The sequence below is a fragment of the Falco punctatus genome (genome assembly GCF_963210335.1).
Source record: "Falco punctatus genome assembly, chromosome: 4".
NCBI lineage: Eukaryota > Metazoa > Chordata > Aves > Falconiformes > Falconidae > Falco > Falco punctatus.
This window is the reverse complement of record NC_137583.1, coordinates 105498859-105516688: the sequence shown is the minus strand read 5'-3', so window position 1 is coordinate 105516688 and position 17830 is coordinate 105498859. Positions and strand designations below refer to the sequence as shown.

General features: G+C 38.1%; 1 protein-coding gene across 4 annotated transcripts in view; it reads right to left on the bottom strand.

The window, feature by feature from the left end:
- ZNF385D (zinc finger protein 385D) overlaps positions 1 to 17830 on the bottom strand; it is a 472992-nt gene that overhangs the window by 359847 nt on the left and 95315 nt on the right. The window contains exon 1 of one of the 4 annotated variants that reach the window (XM_080385046.1): positions 4109 to 4123. The exons of the other annotated variants lie outside the window; for them this stretch is intronic. The gene's annotated coding sequence lies outside the window, so the exon portion shown is untranslated. Of the gene's footprint in view, positions 1 to 4108; positions 4124 to 17830 lie in introns of those variants that run through there. 4 annotated transcript variants of the gene reach the window in all.

The following is a 17830-nucleotide window of genomic DNA, read 5'->3' as shown; positions in this document are numbered from 1 at the left end:
GGGTTTAATAAAACCCAGAATTATTTTTTTTCTTCTCAATTCGGGAGGAATGTCAGAAATCTGTGGTTTGTAGGGTTTGGGGGTTTTTTCCACAGACACAATTTCAGAAATTATTATTGTCTTGTTCTTTGCAAGATGATTTCTCAAGATTGCCAGAGTTCTATCATTTGAATTCTTAAATTCTCTCTGGCCTCAGGAAACAGCAATGTTTCTTACATAAAACCAGCCAAAAGTTAGAAGTCAATCTCCCCACTCTTTTTGTTATACCTTTGTTTTAGGAAGTTGCTATGTGGATATTTTTTAAACAAAAGGCCTATAAAACAAAGAACCATAGAAGAGCAAAAAAGCAATTTCAGTGCTTCAATCAGTTACACTTTGGAATAAATTTCCAGATCAAACAAAATATTGTACATTTTGCTTCCCTGTAAATGCACATTTACAAACACCTGTTAAAAAAAGCTTGAGGAATTAGGGCTTATATTTGAGTATTATCATTTATACTTTCACAGAAGTAATCGTTTTTTCAGATTATCTGCTCATTATAAAATATTCAGGTAGCTCTGGCAGCATTTACAAGCAAAGGGTTTTTTTTTATTAATATTATTTTATTGCTTCATTACACCCACTGTAATGTTGAATTTAATGGAGAGCAGATCATTTTCCAAACAATGTAAACACATCAAGGTGAAAGTCTGCTGCATTTGGAAAGGTTAGCAGACGTTTTTGCAAGTGCATGTGAAAGTTATTGTCATTTATCTTATTCTTGCACCTTTGGACTGCAAACAAAGAGGATGCATTTAGTGCTGCATTCATGGCAACATGAACACAATTTCTGCTAGTTTACAGCACATGTTTTTGAGGGTATAATTTGCAGCTTTAGTTGAGAAATATAAACATACTGTATATAACTTTAAAAGCATATTCTCTGCCATGTCTTGACAGCCAAAGTCTTCCTCATTATATCCAAGGCTGATACAATGTTCTTCCATGCCAAACATACATTTACTTCAATCTCTTCATCAATATTATGGTTTTAGAGATAAATGTCTAGCCAACTAGACTATGTATTGGTAAAAAATCTGAAAACCAAATTGGGAGATCTGGACCTTTCCATGTTTCCCCAAGATGACACAGTGTCCTACAGAAGCAGCTAAAATCTTTTGTTACAGACATGCAAGGCCAACATAGGGTTTCACTTACGCAGCTGAGGAATTATTTTAACACAAAGCCTATCTGTCTGTGTCACATTTCTAATAACCTTTTCATCACAGTACCCAGATGTAATGCATTTATAGAAATGCTTATGCATCAAAAATAAAAATGTGCAAATGGAATCCAATTACTAAAAAGAGAAACTGGGATGATTTATTTTTTATTTGCGACAAATTCGGGTGATTCACTATTAGCAAATGCAAATGCATTTTCAAGACATGATTGCTATAATACCATAGGTTGAGTATATGTCCCAGTATACATCCAGGAAAATGTATCATAGAATATCAGAACCTAAGAGGACCTACTGGGCAATGAGATACTTATTGCAGTAACTTTTTCCTTGCATTGCTTTCCCATGAGTTTAATACACTCCTCTGTTAAATTCTGTGTGGAAAATGAAGGTAGGGGACATCGGGGAGAATTTCCTTTTATTTTTTATAAGTTACATACATGAAAATAGCTTTTAAGGTATGTATAAGGGGAGGGCTTGAAATTATTTCTGTACGTTTTTATTGATCATATACAACTCAATAATAAAAGTATGGAAATAGAGGAAAACATGGACAAAAATGACATTTCAAGCCCATAACCTCCTCCCCTGGTGCAGAGGCAGCTGCTTCACTTCACTAGTAAAAGTCAGCCCCTGTTTATTTTACAAGATATTCCAGCAATACCTTCCAAAATCTAGAAAATTACCAGAGAGGGCCAGGAGCTTGCTGGACACATTAATCAATGACGGTGTCTTAATATTGCTAAAATACAACATAGGCTTCCAGTTTTGCATAAATATACATATCCTTTCTGTGCAAAGTTGTTCTGGGCCACTGTCTTCAGGATTCCACCACAGTATTTTTTTATTAGGCTTTATACAGCACAGGTTGCTAACAATTAAAAGGCATCAGTACTTCTGAAACACCCTCACATGACTGGAAGTAATTTTTTGTCCTAAACCAATATATTTCTAAAAAAGAATCATGGAAAGCATGGGAATAATACCACACACACACAGAAATTAGAATAACTGATGCTTTCCAGCCTTCTCTGGGAGACCTTCACAGCAGTACTTCCCTTACTGCACTTTGCAGCAAACGCTCAGAGTGCAGACCCAGAACGGCTGCTCTTGGGAAGCCTAAGCACTTTGCTCAGCCACTGTGCTCTGCAAAAACTACTGCTGCTGAGTCTGTAAAATATTTCCAGTTCCGCTGACCATCTGCAATCTCCCTCAACCTGTCAGGGTGGGCTAAAGCTGTTAAAAACTTCTGAGAAGTCATGCATGGTAGAATTTAAAGCTCTGTAAGACCTATGAAGTTTCTTCCTTCAGCCATGCAGATTCAGATGAAGCAGCTTACAAACTTTACTAAACAGAAGTTCATAAAATCCCTGGGACTTGCCTGACTACTTAATTTTTCAAAATAACAGCTCTGCTTTGCATTAAAATATTTGTTAGCACTGAAGGTCATTTAAGACTACTGAATAAAATATACATGACAATTTCAGTACTAACTCATTTTGAAATGTGATTTTTTGACAAAAGGTTAGAAGACTTCACAAAATATGAAATGGTCTAATATTTCAAGGCTTTTAACCTCAGAATTAGTTTGTCTGTCTGATTAACCTCATCACCTAAAACATTGCACCTCACTGGACATGCACAAGACTTCAATCTAAATGAACTTTTCCAGAGAAGTTAGAGAAGTGTTAAACACAAAGGATAGCAGTGCCCTTAGATACTGACAGAGCTTACAGTATGGTGCTCCTTCCACTAAAAGCCAGATCTCTAACAATCCATTTTCCCAAAATGGCAAGACAAACAAACACTCCTATAGAGGTGCAAGTCAGGACAGCAGCCACTGAAGTCAGTGGCATCACATTGGCATAAAACCAGTGCAAGAACAGCAGAATCAGATCCACATTTTCCTTCTACCTAGACACTCATACAGTGATTTCAGCATCTCAGCAGTCACTGGTGATTTTAGCATCTCAGTAGTCACCATAATTTCTGCTGTTCTTGCTATGCATTATAGAAACTGTCACTTTTTAAATTTATGGTATCTTTTACAGCTTGGGTTAAAGAACACTTCAAGCACTTTCAGTGTTTGATATACCGCTACCATAGAAGAATAGAAATGAGAGCCCTTTATTAATTTAGACCCAGACTACCAGACTATTCACACTAGCAGTCTCCGGGAATTTTAATGGGATTACCTACCTGCATGAGTAAGAACTTTTATATGACAAAAGCTTTGCAGGACTGCAAAGCTTTTCTAATCAGAGAAGGGAAAAACTTAATGATGAAAAAGTATAAAGATTACAACAGCTAAAACTTCATTGTTGACTGTATGACTCACAAGGCTGCAATACATTCACCATGTATTTAATGAATATCTAACCAATCAACTGGTTTTAGTTTCCTGAGACGATCAGTAAGGTAATAAAAATCCAAACGATGTCAGTTACTTCCATTGTAAACCTTGATGCTGTCAGGTTTGTTTCTTCCCTGAAAGATTTCTTCATTAATAGAAGAAAGATCACTGAACTATGGGCAACAGAGATAAAAAAATATACCTCTCAATACACATTCATTTATTTTTGTTTCACTTTGATGGCAATCAATTTGAAATCTTTGTTACATTTTCATTTTGTTTGTCACAGAGTCATATGAAGAGTAAACACTGCACATAAGCAAAGCCATCAAAAACACAGCCTAAAACCAAACAACTGAACAAATGACCTTCCCCTAAGCCACTGCACACAAGAGACTACTCCATCCTACCTCTCATTTCCCTAGTTTAGACAAAATCATCATTCTTTTACTTAGCATTATTTAAATCCGGCCCAATAATGTCATTTGCAATCAACATTCACTGTCAAGAAGCAAATGGGAACGGCTTACCTTGCTGTGTAACAGTGCTATCCACTTCAGCATGCCTTGCTCCTACAGCACATACACATCTGGAACCAACATAAACTCACTGTCATCAACTGCTTTTCACAAATCACTTGATTATTGATCACTACACTTATTGCTCTTCATTGACTGAGCCTCATTCCACATTACTGCTCTCCTGCTGCCTCAGCAAATCCTGAAATTTTTATTGCAAGAATTCACATGCAAAGCAAAGCAGTGAACCTGAACCTTCACACTAGATACCTTCTTACTATATCAAGACTTTTTGCAGTGATCTGCGTTTAAGTAAAAAAGAAAAAAAAAGGCAAAAAAAAACCCAAAACCAAACAACCCCTCCATTTGTCCATTACAGTTGCAGTCTTTACCCAAATATAAGCAAAAAGCTTTTGTAGCGCACTATGACTTGTATCTTTTATTTTTACTGTAACAGACACATTTTTTCATTATTGAAGAATTCAAAGATCTGTAACATACAATTAACTAACCACATGGCTTTAGGAAGGTAATTGCTCTGAATGGCCACAACTACCTGGGAATCTACAAGGACTTTTTTTGAAACACTGTCTGCAACAAAGCATACATTTTTCTGTCCTGCCAACTAACTTCAACCCTTGCATGTGATAAGTAACTTCAAGGACAGGAAAGTTTATTGTATGTACTTATTTATACATAAATAATATATATGTGCTTAGATATACAGATAGATATATCCAAGGCTTTTGAAAGTAGTATCAATGGGGTCATTTGAGCAAATCACTTCAGGTCAAAACCACCAGAAATTTTCTCTCAAAGAACTTGGCTAAAATCAACATTTTTCATGCAAACAAGGCGACAATGGTTTTTCAGCTTTCCTTGCACAAACTTAAATTTCAATGAGAAAGAAGAGCAAAAGCCTCTGGGGCTTCTGGCCCAAGCAACACTAAGTCACTAGTTTCAAATTCTTTCCTGTACAAGAACGTGCTCATATTACAGCCAATTAGTACAGCCAGTATCACAATCACCCACTGACAGCTGTTCAGCACTGTTAGGGGTTTAAGGCAGGAGACAAAGGCAATACTACTCTTCCTGCTGCCACCATTTCAAACATCAAAAGAGGTATCAGAGAGTGGGTGGGTTTTCCACAAGTGCAAGCCTACCAGAAGCACAAGCACCCCAGTGGCAAAGTATGAAATGAAAGAAAGCAGCCAATGCCCTAGATACCAGCAGTTTCACAGTAGCACAGTATTTTGTCACACCTGTGAACATAGCACAGGATTTTATTCTCCTGAGAGAGCATTCTGTCAATAAAGGGATTAGCACTGACAAATGATAACCCAAGATCTTTTTATTTCTGCCTGCAGGAGTCTTTTACTCACCATAGAGATAAAATCCAGCAACCCTGGCAAAACACATGATCAAACATAATGGACAAAACTACACAATGAAGCCAAGCTATATTCCATGCCTGAGCTTTCCTCTCACACTGACTTTGCAGAGTGCATCCTTCAGAGAACCTTCTGGCCTCCACCAATTTACAAGAGTAATGAAAGATGCAGAGGACCCCTGAGGCAGCCACTTGATAATGTTACCTGCCTCCATAACCTCACACTTCTGAGCCCGCATGCAAGGGCTTTCTGTTTTCACCATACAGAACAGGAACCCACCCCACTAATTAACTAGGGTTAATCAGTGAGCGCAAAGGGGGTGGGGGCTGGGGGGGAAGTGTGTGTGTGTGCATATGTATAAAGAAATGCAGCTAGAGGAAATCCACTTTGCTATTGTCGATGTTAGCTCGGTAAGGTTTGTTGTCTATTTTGATAACAATAACTCTGTAAATTGTGGGACATTCAGATCTTAGAACTGCACTTCAGGATTATCCCAAGGAATAAACAGAAAGGAGAGCACCATAAGGCTGACCTTTAGGAGACTCATGAAGTCAAAACTCTTGACAGTCCCATGGGCTGTCACCCTGCAGATACTCAATTATGAGCAACTCTGCATTAAACTTGGCCAGAACATGCAGTCCACGCTTGTAACAAACCTTGGCTATGCAACATACAACATTAGCTTCTCATGTTTATAACCACACTCGCTTTCACATTTTTTCCTCACTTGATTTTTATATCATGTCCACTAAGCTAATTTTTTGGCCCAGCTCGATGTTGCTAATCACTCGCATAAGCTTCCCAAAAAAATACTACAAAGAGCTTTTTTCCTGGAGCACTTAGATTTCACGCTTCCTCCCAGTTCCTCATATCAAATGGCTGCATCTGGAGCTGACCATTTACATTAGGCTGCAGAACAGTCCTGTGCCACCACGCTCCCAATCACTCCAACACCCCCAACCGCTTCCATACTGGCAAATACAATCCCCCTTCTCCAAGCAGATTCATGACACAGAGCTTTTCATTGCACAGAACAAACACTTTCTTTAAAGCAGAAGTCTTAAGACATATTAATAACTTTTTGAATTTTGTATCAATATGAAAGGCACGGTTTAGAAGCAGAAAAATAACATGCAGTCCACAGCTGCATTATCGTGAAGCCCGAAGATCTTTCATTGCCACTGCAAATGGAATTACTTTCTCAAAGTATACTGAAGGAAACGCGCATCATCTGAAAAAAATGGGTTGGGTAGAGTGCCTACAAAGACACAACAGAGACAACACCTTTCTGAGCTCACAAATATAGCAGAAGTGGGTTTAAATTATATTTTTTTTTATTTATTAGAATGTAAGACCAAGGTGTAGATAACATTATGAAGTACTGTAATATTCTAGCACTGGAAATAGCAGTGAAGTTGGGAAGATTAGGTATGCACACTATTGTACTTTCATCATTACCTGTAGGAGCTTGAGGAAAATACCTTAAAGAATAACACTCAGGGTTGCTACAAGTGACCTCGTTGAAACCCATTTTGTAAATCTGTTAATCTTTTACAATTCCTGTCTGTATCCCAGTGAAAACACTTCAGTCAATCATGCAGTTGCCATGTGCAGTAGGAGGTGCTTTCCAGGCTCCTAACTTAGCGCAGATTCTAATGCTAAAGGACAATTTTTCTCCTTTCCTTCCAGCCCCTCTCTGCTCTGCATCTCTTCCTTTTCTACCCAACTTTATTTTTCACACATTATTGTGCTTTTAAGCAAAACTGTACAAATAACTTTTCTTGTTTGAATGTCAGAGTGCTTTTTGTTAGCATGATACTCTTCCCAGCATGAAGGGAAGTTCAGCAGGATATTTCATACCCTCTTGTTCCCTTCTGTTTGCTGTTTAAAGGTAAAATACATGAGAAGACTATTCATTTTTCTGCCACTTGGGAATTCAGTAGGAAAGAATACCACAAATATCCCAGACAAATGGCAGGTAAGTTCATGATCGTTGTAATATGGTGCTTTCTATCTAGGAAGAACAACAAATCCTAGGAACATCCTAAACACAAAAGGTGTATGTTTACGTAAAGGTTAATGTCTTAATTTTGGATATCGCACTTTAGAAACTGAAAGGACACCACAGGAGAAAAGTCTACTGAAAAGATTATTTACTCCTCAGTTTCAGTGGTCTTCTCCAAGAAACTGCTGAATAATTGCTACAACTAGTAGCATTTTTATTTAGTACAGTATCTATATCTCAAGTGAAACTTTTGAGGCCATTAATAAAGCTTTGACAGAATGGTTGGTTTTTTTGTACCATCTCTTCTTAAGGGATAATATTTTCAAAATTATGCCCAAACTGAGCCTAAAAACAAAACAAACCAAAACTCCTGCAATTAGTATGCTCTGTTGATTGCTTTAGTCTAATTTACATGGGTATTTTTCCGGTTTCTTAAAATGCAATCACTATATAGAAATTAAACCCCCATCCATTTATCAAAACTTCATTACATAAGGGAAACATGCAAATACTTCTCAGTAGTCACATGGACTTCTAAAAAAAAAAAATTACACTGTATTTGGCCGTTTTCTGGCATAAAATTTTGAACCATTATAAATGTGAAATTATTGGATTAAGACACTTATCCAAATGTATTCACCAGACAACAGTACAGTGTATCTTCTAAATCTATTGAAGAGATTTGGAATCCATTTATTGGTGCTATAATGCATGTTAAGCAAATTCTTCTGCATTGCTGGAAAAATACTTTGTTCTTTAAGCAATTAATTAGCTAATATTTATTGAGTGCTTTGAACATGTAACATTTTCTGGAACAGCTCAGCGCTGTTACCAGAACAGTGTGGGACAGACTTTTGTACACTGCTGGTAAATGTATCTTTGCAGACATTTAAGGATTATCCAACAACTCAGAAGTTAGTTGTGGACAACTAATAGAGCGCATTTAGGTACTTGACAGGAAGTATTTTTCCATTAGGATTATGGACCAAAATTAGAAAACTATTAGAAAACTCATCTATTTAATTCTATACTGCTTCCCTGGGTTTTGTTTCACTGGTTAAATTCAGGAAAATATTGTATCATGTGTTTTGAATGGACTCAGCCCTATTCTGAATTCTTACAACGTGCTTCAACCCAACCGAGGAACAACTGTACCCTCCTTGTACAAGCGTAGAAAATGTAGAGCGGCCTTCATGGGGGCCACAGTTAAGATCACGATTTTGTAGGTTCAGGCAGCTTTACAAACAGGAAAGCATTCTCAACGTTTGAAAACTAAACCCAACATACATAGGGACTAATCAAAGCTGCTGCTGGAAGAAAGGGGTGACTAGCCACACGAGAGGACTCGTGATGTACAGTGCCCATGCATTTCACTCCTTACCCGTCATGCACCACACCGCCCCAGGGCAGGCAGCTAAGAGCGGATGGGTTGGCAGATGAATCATTCCCTGACCTCAGATGAATCATTCCCTAACCTTCTCTCAGTCATTTCCATTGTACACTAAACCCCACTCACACTGTTGTCAATACCATCTACCACAGACCAACACACACACCCCCTCAAACACACGGAGCTAACAACTCTCCTCCTAGTAATAACACTATAGTCAGGAGTTTCCCCAATCTGAGTTACTTTAGGCCTTAAATAGAAATAAAGTCTTTTTATAAATGATTGCTTATTGTTTCTACTCTGGTGAAGAATTTGAATTAGGCTTATCTTAATTGTATTCGTACACAGTACTTCTAGTGTGTGTTGTCTGAACTCTGCATAAATCAATACCACCATTGAGCTTACCATCACCTTCTACTACAGAAATGCTTCTAGAAAGACTGTTTCAAATACAGTTACTTGATAGAAGCAGATGACATGTAGGTTTCCCAACACAGTCCAAATCTCCTGGGGAAGGGTGAGAAGAGACATACATGGATTTACATTAGCAGTGAATAATCTGACACACCAGCTTCCTAACGCCTGCTTTTTTGTAACAGAAATACAGGTCAGAGACAAAGACTGAAGTGCAAGAGCTCTTTTCTATTGGCTCGCTCTCTTCAAAAGTTTATTTGGTTCTTCACCTAGAATTCAGTAATCAAGTTTTACTGGATATGTGAAAGCCTTCAACTCACTTGGGGAAAGCCCAGGACTGGTGAATATCAACCCTTTTCAGAAATTCAAATGCGGGAGTCTGGGGTCCAGCATACATTTATCTTTAATTTCTATGGGTCCACACCTTTAGAGTTTTTGATTTACAAGTTCTTTCCAAATCAAAAAGCTAAAAAAGACCGGGAGAATATATTAAATTCAGTCCAGGTTCACAAGCCTGGTTAACTTGGGCTTGACTTATTTCATGTTGAAACACAACTCACTTGCTCTAACATTTCATTATACAAGTCTTTAATGAGCTTGCTCTTAATCCAGAACATTAAATCCACACTAAAGGCTGGCATAGAGGATCAAAATAAATTTAAGTCATATTGTTCAAATTTTAAAGACATCCAGTATATCCCAGTAAACATCAGTTCTTCAATGTCAGCACTTAACAGCAATCATAACACTTGTTTTATGCATCTTACTGAACACAAAGTGTATTCTAGCAAGAAGTTTCAAGGACAAGCATTTCATCCTCTGCCTTGGCATTATAGCCTTTAAGACCCTGAAGAGCAACAGGCTATTTTCTGCCTTTTAAGAAAACATTTCCACTAATTATTTACCAACCAAGCAGAAAACCAAGAATGGTTCTTCCCCAAAGGATAAAATCAGATGATATCTTAATAAATCTGTGACAAAAGCAAGGTATAAAAATAAGAGAAAATTACAAAGCTTGGGGAATATTTAACTGCACATTCCAGTATAATCCTGCAGCTATAGATGTGATATTTCTCTTGCAACCAATGGTTTGTTTGGTTGTTTCATTCAAGTTCCCTACTATTCTACTGAAAATAATACAGGCGTTTGAGATGTAGGTCTGGGTTACATTGTTCCTCCTTCTGGCAATTATTTATTGGTCGTCTTTTTTTTGAAAGAATCTGAAGTGATGTTAAAGTGGGAATAGTGACCCAGCAAGTACATTAGCCATGTTCCCATAAAACACATTCACATAAGGAGTACAATGTTTGTACTAGCACAATACCTTCTGAAGTGTGTTATGCTCCATACCTTTTTGGGAAAGCTGGTGATTGCATGTAACATTTAATGAAAGATCGCTCTACTGTAAAACAGCAATTTCTTTTCAATTTTCCACTTAGTAATTCAAATCCTCTTTTGAATGTCAACTGCTGGCAATTTGTGTCCTGGCTACAACTTGGTCAGAAAAAAAAAATTATTAGCATGTTAATAACTTAGTATCTCTAAGGGGTAGTTAATTGATCCTACACCAGAAAGAGAAGCTCCATTTTCAGCCCTATTCTTAATTGTAAGGTGATTATAATTTATCATGATTTTCTAGTTTCCTTCATTTCAGTTTGTGGAGAAGGATTTCTTAACAGGCAGTGTGCAGTACTGTCACTAGTTCTAATGAGAGCAGCTCACCAAGAATTTTTCACATCCATTAAGAAGTAGAAAGGAAGGCCAAGAACATACTCATGCAAATAAGTGGAGAGTCTCTAAACAAAACTGCAAGAGGAAGTTACGCAGGCAAAATGCAGCTGCCTATATTAAAACACATGTAGATGTCTGGGAATAGCTTTTTATACTTTATAGTATATTATAAATCAATGTATACATCAGACCATGCAGTACCTCCATCCTTTTTTAACCTTTGCAGAGTAAATGGTTTAAGACATGAAAAGACAAAAATTTATGTCCACATCTTTACACAAAACAGTTATTGTGCATATACACAATGTCACTTGTCAACACGGAAATGAAAGGCATCTTTATAATAAAGGTTTTGTTATTACTGGGGTTTGTTATTTTCTGCTAAGAAATGGATCACAAAGATTACATCTAATAGAAGAAAGTGGATAATTAGGATACATAATGGTGATTTCAATATCTGTAATTTTATTTGAAGGAACTACACATAAATGCATAATTTTGGACAAAACTAACAAGGCAGATTTTAACGTACTCTGTTTCTTTTTTTCTTTTTGATCATTAGAAAGCAGTTTTTAGTAATCTACAATTCAACTGCATTCATAGAGGTAGTTTTTGGACAAAAGCAAAGTGTTCAAGGGAGCCTTTCAATGGCACAGACAACATTTAACCTGTCAGTATGTATGGGAAGCAGTATAGTGCACCTGTTTCATCAGAGTATTCATAAATTTGGCTAATATTTGGAACAGAGAACACTCAAATGCTTGCTGCCAAGGCTCAGTCTTCTCCACGACCTTACCCAATGGTATGTTCCTGTATTCATGCAATTTGTGCAATTTACTCAACAAATTGCATCCATCATGGAGTTCTGACTCAGCTTAGTATCTCACCTTTACCTTACAAGAAACTGAACTGCTTCTTGTGAACTTGCTTGGCAAAGAAAAATTTAAGTACTAGGCATAAAAATACACTGTCTTTTGTGGAAACCAATAAAAGCAGTATTGAAAAAGAGAAACAGCCAGAAAGAAAAGAATTACGGTACTAGACACTGAATGAATCTCCCCAGTTAAACAAACACTCTGCTCATTTGCATTTATGATTGCCCTAATTTACATGGAAAAATTAACAACTAGAAAAAAGGAATAACCTAACACGCTTTGCAACCTGAATTTCAAGTGTCCTTTCTACAGTGGGACATTCAAATGAGGACTTTGGAAACAGCAGAGCTTGTCCCCAGTGCATGTAGTCAGCAGACCACGAAGCCTATGATGGGAAAAGGGCTTTGTGAAACAGGTTCTTGTCTGAAGCAAGGAACCACTTCCAGCTAATAAAGCTAGTCCAGGCACAGCAAAAACTTAAAGGTATGCAGGGCAGAGGTGCTCAGATCGGTTCTCATACTGTTACTAGTCTGTTTATTACACTTCCGTCACTTTCTCCAAGCCCTCAATGCTCAGAACGGATTGTGGAGCTAAGCCAAGCCACCACTTTGCCTTGGAGGATCTTCAGCACATCCCTGCACCAACAACCAAGGCAGGCTTGAAAGGAAATAAATAGACCAGTGGGGAGTTCTCCATAGTGATTTGCACTGCCATCACATAGGAGGCACAAATAAGCTTTAATCAGTCTCAACCTGTATGGAAAGAATATTACAATGTGAAAATATAATTGTTAATGTTCATAACATTACAACAATTGAGTGTCTGTCCCTTGATTTGAGAACTCCTTGTTAGCACAACACAAAAGATGCTCCTTCTCTCACTGAATAACTATGAAAGAATTGTCAGAGCTCTTCCAATAAACAAACTTGCCTATATTCAATTAACTTTATCACCACTGCTAGCTCCTTTAATAATCACAAGGAAATAAATGTCTGCAGTTTCATTTCAATTCTTCACTATTATCTCCATTGATAACAGCACAGGAAAAAATATTGGGAATCATGATAAATTCAACTGATATGCAAAACAATTAGGGTAGAAATGCCACAGCTATTGTCTGTTGACAAGGAACCCCTGGAATGGCTAAAACCCCACAAAACCAACAAACAACAAAAAAAGCCAGTCTCAGTTGTTAGCTTTCTTTAAGAATTCAAAGAGGACAGATAAAGCGTCAAAAGCCTAAAAAAAAGGCACATACTGACTCTGCCTATAAAAGCTAGGAGGAAGGAAAAAGATGAAAAACAGACACAAGCAATCTAGTTTAATTTCAATTTGCAGAAAAATAGCAAAAAAATCAAACTTGGTACCTGAAAAGTATCAAGAAGCTGAGTAATAGCCAACCTGAAAGTGTCAAAAACTGCCATGTAAAAACACTTCAACTCCTCTTCTGGCAGTGTAAAGGGCCTTAAAGAGAGAGGAAATGCAGGCGCTAACCCTTGACTTAAGAGTCATCTGATGCTTTGAAAAAAAATACTCTAAATGAAACTTCTATGACATTAATGCTGAAGTTATAAGAAAAGAGACACCAAGTCTTAACTGTCAATGATATCTCCAGATGAGAAATGTACGAACTGGCTCTGCTGGGATGTGTTCGCTGTCCAGTATTATTATCAACAACTGGATGATAAAATGCAGCATGTATTTATCAAACTGGCAGAATAAATAGAATCATACAATCATTCAGGTTGGAAAAGATCTTTAGGATCATAGAGTCCAACTGTTAACCCAGGATTGCCAAGTCCATCACTAAACCATGTCCCTAAGCACCACATTTACCCATTTACCTTTTTTTTTAAACACTTCCAGGGATGGTGATCCCATCACCGCCCTGGGCAGCCTGTTCCAATGCTTGGTAACCATGCTCTTTCCATGGAGAATTTTTTTCCTAATAGTCAATTTAAACCTCCCCTAGTGCAACTTCAGGCTGTTTCCTCTCTTCCTATAGCTTGTCACTTGGGAGAAGAGACCGACTCCCCCCTGCCTACACCCTCCTTTCAGGTAGTTGTAGAGAGTGATAAGGCCTACCCTGAGCCTCCTCCAGGCTGAAAAACCCCAGTTCCCTCAGCTGCTCCTCATAAGAACTGTGCTCCAGACCCTTCACCAGCTTCACTGCCCTCCTCTGGACACACTCCAGCACCCCAATGTTCCCCTTGTGACAGGCCCAAAACTGAACACAGCGTTCAAGATGCAGCCTCACCAGTGCCGAGTGCAGGGGGACGATCACTGCCTTTGCCCCGCTGGCCACACTTTTTCTGATACAAGCCAGGGTGCTGCTGGCCCTCCTGGACACACTGCTGGCTCGTGTTCAGCGAGCTGCTGACCAGCACCCCCAGGTCCTTTTCCACCAGGCACTCCCCAGCCCCCCTTCCCCAGCCTGTAGCGCCGCGTGGGGTTGGTGTGACCCGAGTGCAGGACCCGGCACTGAGCCGTGTTGAACCTCATACAGCTGGCCCTGGCCCCTCGGTCCAGGCTGCTCAGATCCCCCTGCAGAGCCTTCCTATGCTCCAGCAGATCAACACCCCCACCCAGCTTGGTGCCATCCGCAAGGTGACTGAGGGTGCACTCAGTCCCCTTGTCCAAGCATGAAGGGATGGAAAGCACATCAGAGGCAAAGTTTAATTCAAAAATAAATTGACAAGGTGAAGAAAACCGCTGTCGAGAAGATCTTGTAAGACAGAAATGGAAATCATCACCCACACAACTACAGGATGGGGAAAAACTGGTTAGGCTGAACTTTTAGAGTAAAGAATATGAATGTTAGACTAGATCACAAACTGAACATGTAATTAGCACACTAAATGAATGGTAGTCTGAAAGACTATCTTCTAAGATAAAAGGCTAAACCATAGTCAAGTAAGAAACATTTTTTTTTTTTTAATCTGCTAAATAAAATAGTATTTTGCCTTTCTCTGGGGACAGAGAATATATTTATAGGAATATCTCATATCACAGTGTAAAAGCTTTTCCTTCTATTTCTGTTCCAGCTCGGGGTCACTTAAGTCTCCTTTCTTCATACTTCTGTCAGAGATCACTAGAACTAGGATGTATTATGGGCCATATCTTGAATATATATGGTGTTATAAATACTTCCTGCCATACTATTAGAACAGTGCATTCATTTTTGAAATTTGTATAACAGATTTACCTCTCTTATCTTGGTGTTCAGCAATCAACAAATATACATCATCTATCAAAAAATCCTTCATATTTCCTTGTTATGTTTTTGTGAAAAATGAGCTTAGCATTGCACTGAAAACAGACAGAATTTGGAAAACAAGAACTCATTCACAGAGTGTATGGAAGTAAAATCTCTCCCAACACTTATATTCACCTTAAAACTGTGACACAAATTCCTGAAGGAAGATAAGTTTGACAGTGAAGGTCAAGTAAAATAAAAAAAACCAAAACAAACAAACATAAAAAAAACAAAACAAAACAAAAAAAAACCACAAAAACACCCACCCACCTAAAATGTTGTTAATGACTGCAAAAAGGTATTTCTTTTTGTATAATGTTTTTTTTTTTTTTTCAAGGGTTTGCCCCAGCAAGGAAGCCTCAACTTTCTTCTGTATCTTAATAGCACGTGCTTTCACCACAGCTGGATACAAAAGTTGCACACAGGTATTCAGCAGTGATAAACGTACTGGTAAGCATAAAGTCTCAGCATGATAACTCCACAGTAGGATGGGATGAAAAACAGAGGAGAAAAGAATGAATGAAAACAAAAAATCTATGCAAAAACTGAGAGTGACAGGTACTGTGGGCTGTTGCACATCAGCCTGGGAGAATTTCCTTTTCTCCACTGTGTGTTACAGCACTCTGTGAGAAGCACCATGTTTGAAATATACAAAAGGACGTGAAAGTGAAAACCAAGGATTATGGTTAAATTTAAACTGACAGCTGAGTTATTGGTTTAATGTTTTAAAAGTTAATACTTTCCCCCCCAACACACACATATATACTTGGTAAATTTTCTGGGTCATAGCCTCATTTGCAGACTATCTGTATACTTGCCCAGAAGTTTTAATGCTGTAAATATAGTTTACATGAAAGAGAAAAACTCTGGAAACCAAATGTGGCTTTGATTTTGGTTTTTACCTGAGACCAGACTTCCAATGAAATTTCCAAACCATGAAAAAGACCTGAGATTTCAAAATATTTCACGTTTGAACCTGAGGAAAAAAAGCTATGCAAAAATAAATGAAACACATTTTCACAGGAACTAATTAGTAAGTCTGGTGTACAATACAAACACATGCTGGATTATATAGATGATTTAATGCTTCAGCCCATCAGCCTCGCAGCACCTATGCTGTAAATTCTGTGAGCTGAAGTTGCATTGGACTTGCACATGCTGCACAGCAGAACAGTGACAGCAGAAGAAATCTGGCAGAGGAACATATCATAGCACATTACAAATCAGCTAGTCCTCATCAGGGTAGTGAATCCAACGAGTGGGACTCAACTTAGACAAAGCCAGCTCTTACAGGTATTTGATCTTCAGTTTCTCTAGACAGCAACAACTCTGATTAGCTGACGTACAAGCATCCCTGGACAAAGAGTCAACAGATGAAGTGAAAATGTATTTAAAAAAATAAATACAGACTACTGAAAAAATTTATAGTCAGCAGGTTTGTATACCTTATCAGCTTATGTAAGGAAGCAGTGCTACAGCCGTACATGAAGTTAAAATACAAGCTATCATGTAATTTACTTTAGCTAAAGATTCATCATGTACTTGCTATAGTATGCCATTATAATTACTATTTGGTTGCTGACAGATTCTCTTTAAGGCAACAACTGTATTCCTATGTTTCTGCAGGACTAATTGCTATGCCTGCAATAAGGCTGAGGAGTCACCATGCTTGAGCGCACTGGTTGACAGTTGAAGTCTCTTCCAATGAAGCTCCAATGAATCCAAAGCAGAAGCAAGAATAACAACTCAGGCACTACAGAGTTCACACTCATTCGCTTTTGCTGTTCCTTTTTTAACAACATTGTACCATGCCCTTTCTTTTTCCCCTCCCACTCTCCAGTATTTGCCAGTGGTTTTCAAGACAGGACCCTGAAACTACTCCCAGGGCTCTTGCTAATGCAGGCAGATATACATCCTTTGCATGCAAGAAAAACGCTCACTTTACTATTCCTTTTGCTTTTTGTATAGCCGAGTTCTAAGGTTGGGAGAATGAGCTTCTGATGAGGAGGTTGTACAAACCTGAATTTCATTTGATAATCTCAAAAATAACTGGTAAGAAATCTCTCTCTTGGGCATTGATGATATTTTTTCACTTCAACCCTTCTGAACTCACTTAGAGAGTGATCTAATGGACGTCAATGGGAAATGGACAGGGCTACCATTGATCTGGTAATTTAAAGGGAGCCCATCACATGGCTCATTCAGCATCATCCATATAAATACTACAGCAATGCAGTTACTGTTCTTGAAGTGACTTACAGGATTAAAGCTCAACCTCTGACAGGTAGACAGCTCCTTCAATTTTTTTCAGTTAGCACAATTTCAGTATTTTTACCCACGTTGTCACTATTCATCAATCTATGCTTAAAAAGAACCTGAATGTATTATTACTGTCAATTCAGGATTTAGATTTACTTGATATATTCCATAAGAAAGTTTCCAAAAATATCCCTTGAGATCTCCACATACCACTATAAGGTACTAAAATGTAAGAAAAGTGGCCACAGTTGAACAAATAAGGGAACACAAAGTAAACTTAGAAGGCTTGGGGAGATCTCATCAATCTGTAAAAATATCCTCTTGGGGTGGGGTTGGGGAAGCCTTCCCACCACAGGCATCCTGTGAATGCAGAACACTTTGCAGGTATACAACGTAGTAGTATGCCTGATTAT